At 51.7% G+C, this 13,286-nt stretch overlaps 1 pseudogene; it reads left to right on the forward strand.

Annotated features, from left to right (window-relative positions):
• Nucleotides 1-7,553: 7,553 nt before the first annotated feature.
• Nucleotides 7,554-8,934, forward strand: LOC139037719 (heterogeneous nuclear ribonucleoprotein A3-like; annotated as a pseudogene).
• Nucleotides 8,935-13,286: the final 4,352 nt, after the last annotated feature.

Consider the following 13,286-nt stretch of genomic DNA (forward strand, 5'->3'; position numbering starts at 1 on the left):
CTCAGCTATGGGGCGGGGGGGCAACTTTCAAAGGGGCTCACGTGCATGGCCGGCGGGTTGGTCCCCGCTGTGTGCCGGCAGCTGGGCTGGGGCTGTACATGGGACAGAGTGGGGCAGCGGGAGGGAGTCTGTCTCCATTCCTCTCTGCGGGCTGCCTGGGCTTCCTCACAACACGGCGGCTGGGTTCTGAGGATAAATATCCAAAGAAAACCAGGCACAAGGAGGGACATGGCATTTTTATGGCCTGGCCTTGGAAGTCATAGCATCTCCTCCACTGTGCTCTGTTGGTTGAAAGTGAAAGTGTTAGCGCTCAGTCGTGTCTGACTCTGCCACCCCACGGACTGTAGCTCGCCAGGCTCTTCTGTCCATGACATTCTCCAGGCAAGAACACCGGAGTGGGCTGCCATTCTCTTCTCCAGGGGAATCTTCCCGACCTAGGGATCAAACCTGGTTGAGGCCATCACAAATGCCCACCCAGTTTCAAGGACAGGGGATTTAGACTCCACCTCTCGCTAAGGGATTGGAGAGGGATGGGAAACACTGTTGTGACCGTCTTTAGAAGATACAGATGGTCACCTCCTTCAAGACAACTTCGAGGCAGGTATGATTCTTATTCCCATTCTACAGATGAGGAAAAACGAGTTTCAGAGAAGTTAAGTAATTTCCCCAAGGTCACACAGCTAAGTGAATGAGCAAAGATTTGAACACATGCAACCTGACTTGAAAACTTAGGGCTTTGGTCTTTTTATTTTTCTTTTTTAGATGCAAAATTCTTCTAAGAAAAATCCTTCGGGGAGAGACCTGTAAAGGAAGGCAGGGAAGCGGTGAGGGGAGAGCCATGACGCCATTTGGTCTTCAGGAGGAGTCCTCAGCCGTGGGATGGATGATGGACTTGGGGGTGGGGGGTGCAGCTGGACTGGAGGGGTCCTCCTGGGGCTTCAGAGCAGGGCAGCGCCATCCACCCTGATGCTCTGTGGGGATGGGCACTCCTGGTGGAAGATGGAGTGGAGGGTCCCTTGTCCTCAGGAAACTCCAACGAGACAGGCTCAGGGAGAGAGGAGCTGAGACGTGACAAAGAGCAGGTGACTCATCAGAGCGCCCCCCCTCACCCCCAAGCCGCCAGCCAGGCTGCTCTGACGTCAGCCCGAGGCCTCTGTCTGCCCGATCGTCACTTCCCAGAATGCCTGAGCTGCTCCTTATGTGGTGGCTTTGACGTGAACATGTCTTTCCTATAAAAAGAAGGGTTTAAAAATAGCCAACTTGTCATGAGGTGTAGGGGAAGACAGACACCCCCTCCCCACCCACAGGAGTGAGGTGGAAAGTCCCCATCGCTCGGCAAAGCCGTGCTCATCACTGCCACCCCCTCCTCACCACCCAGAGCCACTCAAGGCAAGTTCGCAGAGATTTACTAAAGTCCTGAACTCAGGAATCTTCCTGCTACTTTAGGCAAATCATCCTGGTGATCAATAATGTGACAGCCGCCAACTTCTCTCTCTCTCTCCTCTTAGGGATCAGTGAGGCTGAGAAGAAATGCCTAAGTCATCCAGGGGAGCCCGTGGGGTGGGGGTGGGGTGGCTAGTGCTCACAGACTGGCTCTGGACACCGGTGCGTCTGAGTTCAGGTCCTCTCCCTTTCCCTTCCTCGCTGGGCTCGCACAAGTGATCAAACCTCTCTGGGCTTTGGTTTTCCCATCTGCAAAATGGGTCCTGATGAGAGTTGGACCATAAAGAAGGCTGAACCTGCAATAATTGATGCTTTTGAATTGTGGTACTGGAGAAAACCCTTGAGAGTCCCTTGGACAGCAAGGAGATCAAACCAGTCAATCCTAAAGGAAATCAACCCTGAATATTCATTGAAAGGACGGATGCTGATGCTGAAGGTCCAATACTATGGCCATCTGACGCGAAGAGCTGACTCATTGGAAAAGACCCTGATGCTGAGAAAGACTGAAGGCAGGAGGAGAAGGGGATGACAGAGGACTAGATGGCTGGATGGCATCACCGACTCAATGGACGTGAGTTTGTGCAAATTCCATGAGATAATGAAGGACAGGGAAGCCTGGCGTGCTGCAGCCCATGGGGTCGAGAAGAGTCAGACAGGACAGAATGACTGAACAACAACAAAATGGGTCCCATAACACAGGGAGACAAGAGAGGCATTGGTGAAGAGGGGAGAGGAAGATGTGGAAACATCTAGAAGGTTGGAGCTGGAATCCCCCTCATCCATCTTGCAGGTCCAACAAGTGGCCTGCTTCCCATGCGGACACTCAGCAAAGAGCATGGCCCACGGGAACAGCCTGAGCACCTTCAAGCTGCTTGATGAATGTTCCATTTAGTGCAATAAACAACACAATTACTCAACTCCTGCAAACTCCACTCTGATGGCGGGGGGCGGAGGCAGGCAGGACGGGCCTTCTGAATCAACCCTGCTATTAATTAAGGCACTGAGGCACAGTTCTAGAAGCCTATGTCACACCTTCTCAGCTACTGAAAGGGTGGGTGTGGGGGTGGGCGAAGATGGTATCTCGTGGCCCTTCATTATGGCGCCCACAAAGAAGGCACAGCTAGTGATAGCCTAAGAAAGATACCCTCCCCTTCGCGCACCACTGTCACTGCTTGTTCTCTTGGTCCCAATAAATCCACATGACGAAACAATAACAGCGTCAGCGGCATCCAGTGCTTGACTGGGTTTCCTCTCGGGTCTGGAGCTGAGCTGGCTGTTGGCTTATCGAGGCTGGCCTCGGCAACTCAGTTCTGCTCCACACGGCTCTTGTGCTCCAACAGGCTTTGTTGTTCAGTCGTTCAGTCACTCAGTCCTGTCCAACTCTTTAAGACCCCATGGACTGCAGCACACCAGGCTTCCCTGCCCTTTACCATCTGCCAGAGGTTGCTCAGACTCACGTCCATTGAGCAGTGATGCCATCCAACCATCTCATCTATTGTCATCCCCTTCTCCTCCCACCCTCAATCTTTCCCAGCATCACGGTCTTTCCAATGAGTCCCCTCTTCAGGCTAGCCCGGACTTATTCTCATGGAAGCTGAACAGGAATCTGAGAAATGGTCGAACCAGCAGACCCTCATTAAAGCCAGCTTGGAACCAGCATTGTTCCATTTTCAGCACCGTCCTTGGCTAACGCAAGTCACATGACCAAATCTAGATTTGAGGGATGGAAATAGACGTTGCCTCTTGATGAAAGAAGATGCAAAGCCACATCATAAAGAGGCATTGAGAGAGGAAGGAACTGGGAGAATGAATTGAGGTCTTTTCTAATACCTCCAGCCCCCTGGTATAGAACTTATGTGTGCCATCTTGGAATAGCACAGGCAACCTGGGTTCGCTATTTTCAATCCATGTGACATCTGATAAGTTGCCAACCTTGCTAAGCCTCTTTGCCTCACATGCAAAATAAAATAAAAGGAATAAAAAATGGGATTGACCTCAGGGGCCATCGTGAGAACTGAAAGACACGATGTATCTGAATTGCTGACCACACAGTATGTGCTCAGTAAATTTCTGCTCACCATCATCAATACCACCATCACAGACCAGTAACAAGGGGGTTGAAAACTTGGCCTGAGTTTGCAGTCTGGCTCTGCCACTTGCCAGCTGGCAGTCCCTTAACCCTTATGCCTCTCCATTTCCTTATCTGTAAAGTGAGCATATCAATACACACTGCCTCCAAGATCATGGTATGATGCAATGAGAGAATTCCTACAAGAGGCTTAGCTCAGTGGCTGGTACAACACTGAGTTCTTGGGAAATAGGCATGATTATGATTATTAATATCAGTAAATAGGAATATTAATACTGATCTCAGAGAGTGGCTCTGAGGAACAATGAGGGTAATGAATCCTGGAGACGCCTTGGAGGCCAAGAAAGGCTTGCATTTATCAATACTGTTTTAATCTTATGAGACAGAAACACAAGTCCAAAGCTTGTGTTTGAGCTTAAGCAAAGCAAAAGGTGTTCTTGGCTCTAGCCACCAAAAATTCTGTGAGGAAGACAGGTGTGAGACAGGTCTCCAGGATGCCAACCTCACCTGGACATTTCCTTTGTCTTCATCTGCTTCTCTCTTTACTGGGCACCTTCTTTCTCTCAGACCTACCTCTCCACAGAACAAAGGACAGCTCATCTCATGGAGGAAAAGAACTAGCCTTCATCCAGCCCCAAAGCAGAAATCCCAGAGAAAGCTCTGACTGGCCCAGTGGGGGCCACATGCCCATCTTTAGACCAACCACTGCAGTCAGTGGGTGGGACATTATGCCAGAGAGGGCTCTGATTAGCCCAGCATGGGTCACCTGCCCATCTTTAGATAATCACTGCAGTCAGTGGGTGGGAGATTATGAATGGCAGCCCCCATCGTAAGTGTTAAGATGCCTGGAAGGAAAAGGAAGTCAAATAAAAACAGGATACTTGCTTTGGTTCTGCCTGACACTCCCCAGTTCTGCCTGCCCACATTTCACACCGAGTCCCTTCAGTCTAAGCAAGGTCAAGAGACTCACTCAGAGGACTTTGCTGGCGGTTCAGTGATCAAGACTCCACACTTCCACAGCAGGGGTCAGATTCCACATGCAATACAGTGCAACCTCCAAAATAGAGAGACTCACTCAGGTTACACAGCAGGAAAACAAACCCCCAGTCCTGACACTGTGTGATGCTGTTTCTCACAGGGAAGAGTCCCTTGTGCCTGGGCAGTCCTGCTCAGCGCCTCGCCCAGCCTGGCTGAACTCCCCTGCATCTTGGTCCCTATCCACGTGTCCCTGGCACAGCCACAGGATGGCCGTGGCGTTTGGTTGCTCACGCCTGGACCGGCTGCCCTCTCTCAGCACTGCCGGCCATTCTGCTGAGTCTTGGAGTTGTCAAACATCTCAGAAGCAATCGCCCGCATATTTTAGGCCTAGCCAAGGCCGCCTGCCTTTGTCCAGCATCATTTGCTGTATATTCCAAGAGAAATTGGATCCACATGGACCAAATTCCTCTACACTCATCTCACACTGGCAAGGGTTTGGCACAAAAGAAATAAGGACTGTGGAAAGTCTTCTTCTCCTTCCCTGGGGACCTCCACAGCCTCCAGTGCCAAGGGGATGACAAGCTCCCGGCTGAAGGTGCAGTCAGTGCTGTCAAAACCTAGACTCCCTAGGGTCAGAGAAGGACAAAGGCCAGAGAAGAGGGAACCTGCTCTCCCGGCCTCCTGGGCTGGGGGAGGGGTGGAGCACACACAGCTGTACCACCTGCTGCCTGGAAGCAGGAGGCATGGGGTCCAGAGCTCAATGCTCAGTTGTTAGACCAGCCTGGCACCCCACCCCACCCCACTCTGCTAGTCTTCAGCTAGGTGGCCATGGGCAAGCCTCAGTTTCCTCATCTGAAAAATGGGGATAAAAATGAAGTCAACCCCACGGGATAGTGGTTTAATCATAACAACGAGGTGAGGAATATAAAAGTCAAGATTCGTCAAGAGGAGTATTTGTGCTGTTGTGGGCTTCCCAGGTGGCTTGGTGGTAAAGAATCACCCGCCGGTGCAAGAGATGCAGGTTCCATCCCTGGGTCAGGAAGGACTAGGAGATGGCAACCCGCTCCAGTATTGCCTGGAAAATTCCATGGACAGAGGAGCCTGGCAGGCTACAGTTCACAGGGTCGCAGAGTCAGACACGACTAAGGGACAACGCACACAGTTGTGCTGTTCCCACCACGGATCACCGACACCATCATTGTAACCATCATCCCCACTACCAACACCATGACCATATCACCACCATCAACATCATTGCATCATCACCATCATAATCGTCATCACCAGCACCATCACCGCCACCATCATTACGACCACTTTCATCATCCCATCATTACCATCAACGCCATCTTCGCCACCATCACCATTAGGCAAAGCCTAATCGTCAGGCCAGGCTTCCCTTGTAGCTCAGTCAGTAAAGAATCTGCCTGCAATGCAGAAAACCTTGGTTTGATTCCTGGGTTGGGAAGATCCCCTGGAGAAGGAAGTGGCAACCCACTCCAGTATTCTTCTCTGGGGAATCTCAGTAATCTTCTCTGGATCGAACCCACGTCTCCTGCCCTGGCAGGCAGATTCTTTGCTGTTGAGCCACCGAGGAAACGGCCACTAAATTCTAGCCAGACAGCACAGCCTGCAGAAGGTTCTGGACTTCTTGGTTAAACCAGGAGATGAGTAAGAGCTGGAGAGAGATGTTAAAGTCACATTAGCACCCACAGGAGTCTTCCCCTGATGTCATGGAACTGGGAGGAAACAGCCGTCTCACTAGGGAATTCAAACCGATTCATCTCATGTCTCGCCCAGGGGACTGCACCCCACTCTTCAAGACACACTGGCAGGTATGATGTGCCCCATGGGGAGCTTGGGGCAGGACTCTGTCTCCCCAGCATCCTCTCTGAGCCGAGCCAGTCCCACACGTTTAGAAGTTTCACCGCTTTTTACGGCCGAAGTTACATCATGTGTCCTCTGAAGCAGACATTCCTAGTGTAAATCCCTGCTCCGCCCTTTCCCGTCTGTTTGAAGGACCTTGTTTCCTCAACTATACAAGGCTGGGTTGTAGCAAAGGACCTCAGAGGACCCTTCCCTTCCTATCCTGAGCGGGGAGTCGCAGGGCTTGGAGCCCACAGATCTGTTTTCCACCTTGCAGAGCCGCCCACCATGACCGTGAGTGTCGGGGCTCCCCTGCCGTGAGCTGGAAGCTGCACGCTTGGACCTTGGTGTGGACGGCGGCCTCCGCCCTGTGCCCGGCGCCCGCGGAGTCTGAGTTGTGCTTTCTGAACACGGAGCCTGGCACAAGGGGAGTCGGTGCCAACGTGGGCTGGGTATGACTCAACGCTCTCTCCCGCCCCCTCCCAAAGTGCAGTTGCCTTGGGCAGGAGGGAGCTTGGAGAGGGAGTCCGGGCAGTCTGGACGCCCGGAGGGGCTAGACCCCATGCCCACCAGCTCCCGTGACGCTCCTTTTAGAGCTGTAGGCTTCGTGACAGAGCATTTGGCTGGAACCTCCACAAATAAATGATTTCAGAGAGAATGCAGATGACACCGGAAAATGAGCTGCAGATGGTGCCTGCCGCCCAAAAGAGGGCCTCCCGGGCCCCTCCCATGTCCTGCGTCAGCACCCCTCAGGCCCTGCTCCCGTCCGGCTGGCCCTCTGTGGGCTGGAGGAGGTGCCCTGGGAAAGGGGCAGCAAAGTGGGGACGGCCCAGCTGCGTTCCTGCGCAGAAGAGAGGAGGGAGGGGGGGAGCTGCCTGTCACCCACCCGCTGACCTCCTGGGTGCCAGGCCCTGCCCTGGGACACCAGGGGGACTTCATCTGATCCCTCTGGCCCAGGATGGAGGCAGAGAACCCCAAAACCCCAGTGCCTCAGGGGACGACTCTACATGAGGCTGGCCCGCCTCACAGGGTCATCTCCAACCACCCGGTCCTCTCTCCCCGGCTCTAACTGCACCGGCCTCCTCGCTGCTCTTGCACACAGCAGGCGCTTCCTGCCCCAGAGCCTTTGCACTTGCCGGTTCCTGGGCCTGGAAGGCGCTTTCAAACTGCACCCCTTCTGAACTCGAGTTGGAAGAGGCGAGTCCGGTCTCAAAATGGAGGGTCATGATCCCGAGGAACCAGAGCAGTTGAGAAAGCTGTTTATCGGTGGTCTGAGCTTTGAAACTACAGATGATAGCTTAAGAGAACATTTTGAGAAATGGGGCACACTTACAGACTGTGTGGTGATGAGAGACCCCCAAACAAAATGTCCCAGGGGCTCTGGTTTTGTGACTCACTCTTGTGTTGAAGAAGTGGATTCAGCAATGTTAGCTTGACCACACAAGGTTGATGGGCGTGTAGTGGAGCCAAAGAGAGCTGTTTCTAGAGAGGATTCTGTAAAGCCTGGTGCCCATCTAACAGTGAAGAAAATTTTTGTTGGTGGTATTAAAGAAGATACAGAAGAATATAATTTGAGAGACTACTTTGAAATGTATGGCAAGATTGAAACCATAGAAGTTATGGAAGACAGGCAGAGTGGGAAAAAGAGAGGATTTGCTTTTGTAACTTTTGATGATCATGATACAGTTGATAAAATTGTTGTTCAGAAATACCACACTATTAATGGGCATAATTGTGAAGTGAAAAAGGCCCTTTCTAAACAAGAGATGCAGTCTGCTGGATCACAACGAGGTCGTGGAGGTGGATCTGGCAACTTTATGGGTCGTGGAGGAAACTTTGGAGGTGGTGGAGGTAACTTTGGCCGTGGTGGAAACTTTGGTGGAAGAGGAGGCTATGGTGGTGGAGGTGGTGGCAGCCGAGGGAGTTATGGAGGAGGTGATGGTGGATACAATGGATTTGGAGGTGATGGTGGCAACTATGGCGGTGGTCCTGGTTATAGTAGTAGAGGAGGTTACGGTGGTGGTGGACCAGGATATGGAAACCAAGGTGGTGGATATGGTGGCGGTGGTGTAGGATATGATGGTTACAATGAAGGAGGAAATTTTGGAGGTAACTATGGTGGTGGTGGAAACTATAATGATTTTGGAAATTATAGTGGACAACAGCAATCAAATTATGGACCCATGAAAGGGGGTAGTTTTGGTGGAAGAAGCTCGGGCAGTCCCTATGGTGGTGCTTATGGATCTGGTGGTGGAAGTGGTGGATATGGTAGCAGAAGGTTCTAAAAACTCAGAAGAAAAGAGCTACAGTTCTTAGCAGGAGAGAGGGCGAGGAGTTGTCAGGAAAGCTGCAGGTTACTTTGAGACAGTCGTCCCAAATGCATTAGAGGAACTGTAAAAATCTGCCACAGGAGGAACGATGATCCATAGTCAGAAAAGTTACTGCAGCTTAAACAGGAAACCCTTCTTGTTCAGCACTGTCATAGCCACAGTTTGCAAAAAGTGCAGCTATTGATTAATGCAATGTAGTGTCAATTAGATGTACATTCCTGAGGTCTTTTATCTGTTGTAGCTTTGTCTTTTTCTTTTTCTTTTCATTACATCAGGTATATTGCCCTGTAAATTGTGGTAGTGGTACCAGGAATAAAAAACTAAGGAATTTTTAACTTTAAAAAAATAAACCAAAAAACAAATTGCACCCCTTCAAAAGAACTTCTTTCATCACCTGGAGCAATCCCAGCCTTTCATTCCTTATTAAAGCACACCGTTTATGTCCTTCGTACATGTCTTCACAGTTAGGAACAATGCATTAGTGTGTGTTTACTCCTCCTGTGCAGAACCAGGGAAGTTTATTCATCTGTGTTTCTCTAGGACCTGGCACCATGCCCTGGAATATAGAGGTACTCAGGTATTTATGGGATGGAGAGGAGTTTGGGTGCTTAAGGAAGCAAAGAAAAGGCCATCTGAGCAGGGTTCTGAACAGTGAGTTCAACAGGTGGAGGGAAAAGAGGTGATGAGGCAGAAAGAGCAGTGAGGTGTGAGCAGGCAGGCCTGCGGCAGTCTGGTCTGGTGGTTCCAGACACGCAGGAAAGCATCAAATGGCCTGGGCTTAAACCCGGTTACCCCATTCACAGTAATTCTGGGGGAGTCACCTCAGTTCTCTGAGCTGTTTCCTCATCACTAAGATGATGGGGTGGAGGAAGGGGGATCTGGGGAGAAGGCACACAGTCTTGGCCCCACACTTAACACAGTCAGCTGGATAAGCAAAGTCGCTATTGTTTTCATGTAGAGACTCAGCTGAAGAACTTCTAGGACCCAGGCCTGGGAAGGAAGGAAGGGAGAGATGGAGGAAGAAGGAAGGGGGTTGGGAAGGAAGGAAGGGAGGGAAGGAAGGGAAGAGGGAGAGGAGGGGGTAGAGAGGGAACAGAGGAGGGAGGGAAGAAAGAGAAAAATCTGGCACATCTCATCCATGAGGCCAGGCTGTCAGGGATCCTTTGGCTCCGTACAAAGAGCCAAGTTCCAAGCAGCAATCTTGGCCGGGGGCCTGGCCCAGGAATCATCCTGGTGGGGGTTGGGGGGGGGGGGGATTTGGAGTCACGTGACCTTGGGGCTCTCCTCTGGGGCCTCTGGCTCAAACCTCCACCTCTGCCTTCACCGCTCCTCCTCCAGGTTCTAGGCTTTGGCAGCTTTCCCCTGATACCGTCTCTACTCCAAAGCCTTCGCCCAGGTCATGACCTCTTCCTAGAATGCCCTTTCTTGAGCTGTTGAAACGCTCAGCAAATTCGCAGCCCGTCTCTGATGACACATCGGTCAGGGGCTGTCACTTACGTCCCACCCTCTGGCCACCTACCAAGGGGTGATGAGAGCTGTGGCCTCTGGCTTCAGGGTGTGCACAGGGCATGGCCCAAATAGTGAATCTAGGCTGAAAGAAGGGCCCCGTCCCCCAGATTCAAAGTCCCTCGGGACTAGGATCGGGTCAGTCATGCCTGGCACAGAGTAAATAGTCAGCCAACATGAGGAATAAGTAAACGAATTTATTGAACCACAGGAGTCAGGATGGTAACTGGTCTCTGTAAACTCAATCCCAGCGCGTCCCTGGTGGCTCAGTAGTAAAGAATCCACCTACCAAGGCAGGAGACAGGGATTCAATCCCTGGATTGGGAAGATCCCCTTAAAGAGGGCATGGCAACCCACTCTGGTATTCTTGCCTGGGAAATCCCATGGGCAGAGAAGCCTGGCAGGCTACAGTCCTTGGGGTTACGAAGAGTCAGACATAACTGAGCGACTAAACAGTGACAAACTCAATCCCACTTCTGTTCCTCACTAGCACCCCATCCCCGTGAGGCAAATGTGATGACCTCCAATCCAATGTGGAGGATGCTGAGGTCCAGGAAGCTCCCAGTCTGGCCATCCATGACCTCACCTGGGCCCCTGCTCCTCCATGGGCCTCAGTTCCCCGCTCTGAAAGGGAAACAGTGTCCTCCGGAACAGGGCCAACTTCTCAAGCTTGTGACATGTCCAGTCTACACGCCCCACGCTCTCCAGGGCCCCACAGTTGGTTTAATGTTTTGCTGTTGCTGTCTTTAAATTCCTAATATTTTTATCTGAAAACATGTTTTGTCAAGTGAAGTCTCTTGGGACAAAGGAGCATGCGTGCAAGCAGACGAGATACATACAATGTGGGTGTCCACTGCTGTTTGTTGCTGTGTGGTACCCGTGTAGCTTTCACGATGCCCCATGAGCAGAGTTCAAGTGGACGCCTCCTAAGCATGAGGATCCAACAAGAAGCAAATCAAGTGCAAGGTGAGGAGTTTGCATCTAAGATTGAGTAAGCAGAGGCGGTTGCCAGGCAGGAGAAGCTCCCTTTTCCACCCGAACTTACTTCACATGCAGCACTAAGAAAGAGACAGCCAAGGGATCTTAGTAACCTTCCTGACTCGTGTTTACTGATGCCGAAAACGGGGGCAAAGGAAAGGGAGAGTAACTTACTACTACTCCTTCTTTCAGTAAGCCTCTCTCCAAAGGCAGGGTCTTGGAAGAATGTGCGAGTATCGAGAAGTGAAAGGAAAACAGCCGGGTTCGTTTTTTTGAGCAGCATTTCCACAGTTCTGGTTACGATGCATTTGTACCAACTACAAATGCAAGTTGTGTAATTTCGATGATTCCGCACATAAACACTCTTGTATTTGTGCTTTGAACTGGTGTTGCACAACATGAAACTGAGTGGTGAAATTCACGCTAATAACTTAAAAGTATAATTTTTCTTCACTTAGACCCACATCAAATAGCAAAGAAAGAACACCAGCGGTCGGAGGACCCACCGCAGTGGAAAGGGAGAAGCTCCGCGTGTCAGGGCCTTTTTTGTGGGCTTTGCTTCCTGCTCTTTGAACAAGGGGCCCATGTTCTTATTCTGCTCTGGGCCCCCAGAGCTGTGTAGCCAGCCTGTCCCGAGTGGCCAAGAAGCCAGCCCAGCTGTGTCTGAGCTCACCGCCCGCCGCCCTTGGCCCTCCATCTCTGTCGGAAGCTGGCCTGGCCACCCTGCCCTCTGTGCTACATGGGGTCAGCTGCCATCAGGACAGGGTGCTGGGGAGGGGACTCTCAACCTGAGTTTCACCACCTGGCCCAGAAGCCTGCATGTCGGACTCCACATCCAGAGAGTCAGGTCAGAGCATCCCGACGAGGACCCGGGCCTCTGCGGCCTTTCACACGCCCCCCGTCCTCTCTCCAAGCGGTCCAGCTGCGCAGTAAACCCTGCTCTCCAGACCCCAGAAAGAAAAGCCACTTGGTTTCAGAGCCTGGGCTGCTGCAGGCTTTCTGCATCCAGCTCAGTAACTCCAGTCCTGCGGGAAGCCCTCCCAAGGAATCCCTGAGCCCACTTTACAGCTGAGAAAACGGAGGCCCTGGAGGCAAGAGTCTGACCCGTCCAAGGTCATACGACCAGCAGAAGGTCCCACAGGACTCAAATCCCACGCAACACCCCAGCATCCACACAGCGCTCGTCCAGCCCCAAATGGGGCCAGACTCTGGGCCCACTGACCATTCGGGCCCTGCCTTGCCTTCCATGAAGTCACTTCACGGCCAGACCTGTCTCCTCATCTTCAAGCTGACCATGACCATGGTATCCACTTCACAAGCCTATCACTATTCCATCACCACGTCCACCTTTAACACAATACAGGGAAGGGATTCTAAGAAAACCTGAGTGTTCGGTGTGTTTAACACAGGCTTCCTCATCTGTAAACAAGGAGGGCATGCTAAGTCACTCCATCGTGTCCAACTCTTTGCGACCCCATGGACTGTAGCCCGCCAGGCTCCTCTGTCCATGGGATTCTCCAGGCAAGGACACTGGAGTGGGTTGTCACGCCCTCCTCCAGGGGATCTTCCTGACCCAGGGATCAAACCTGTGTCTTTTATGTCTCCTGCATTGGCAGGCAGGTTCTTTACAACGAGTGCCACCTGGGAAGCCCCATAAATAAGGTGTGATGACCCCACAAACCTCCAAGTACCTGTAGACACAGGTTCTTGTGTGTGTGTTGTTCCCTGTTGGGTCCCTGAGACCTGAAGCAGCGTCTGGCATGCTCAATAACTATTTGAGCATGAATGAACTGTTTGCGAAGGAACGAGTGAATGAACGAATTATAGCAATAAAGGATCATATTCTGTTACATGCAATCCTGAAATGCAAAAGGGCTCTAAAAACAGACAGCTGTCAGATTCGCACGCCTGGAGGTCTTCAGCCTGCTAATGAGAGTATTCTGATGGTTTCTAACATTTGATAGCAGCCCCACCACCACCCAGGAGCAGGGTGGGGTGGGTCACTGAGCACACAGTATTGGTCCCGTGTGTGTGTGTGTGTGTGTGTGTGTGTGCGCTCACGCACGCGCGCATGTGCACACTCAGTCGTATCCAGT

This window comes from Odocoileus virginianus, chromosome 12 (genome assembly GCF_023699985.2).
Source record: "Odocoileus virginianus isolate 20LAN1187 ecotype Illinois chromosome 12, Ovbor_1.2, whole genome shotgun sequence".
NCBI lineage: Eukaryota > Metazoa > Chordata > Mammalia > Artiodactyla > Cervidae > Odocoileus > Odocoileus virginianus.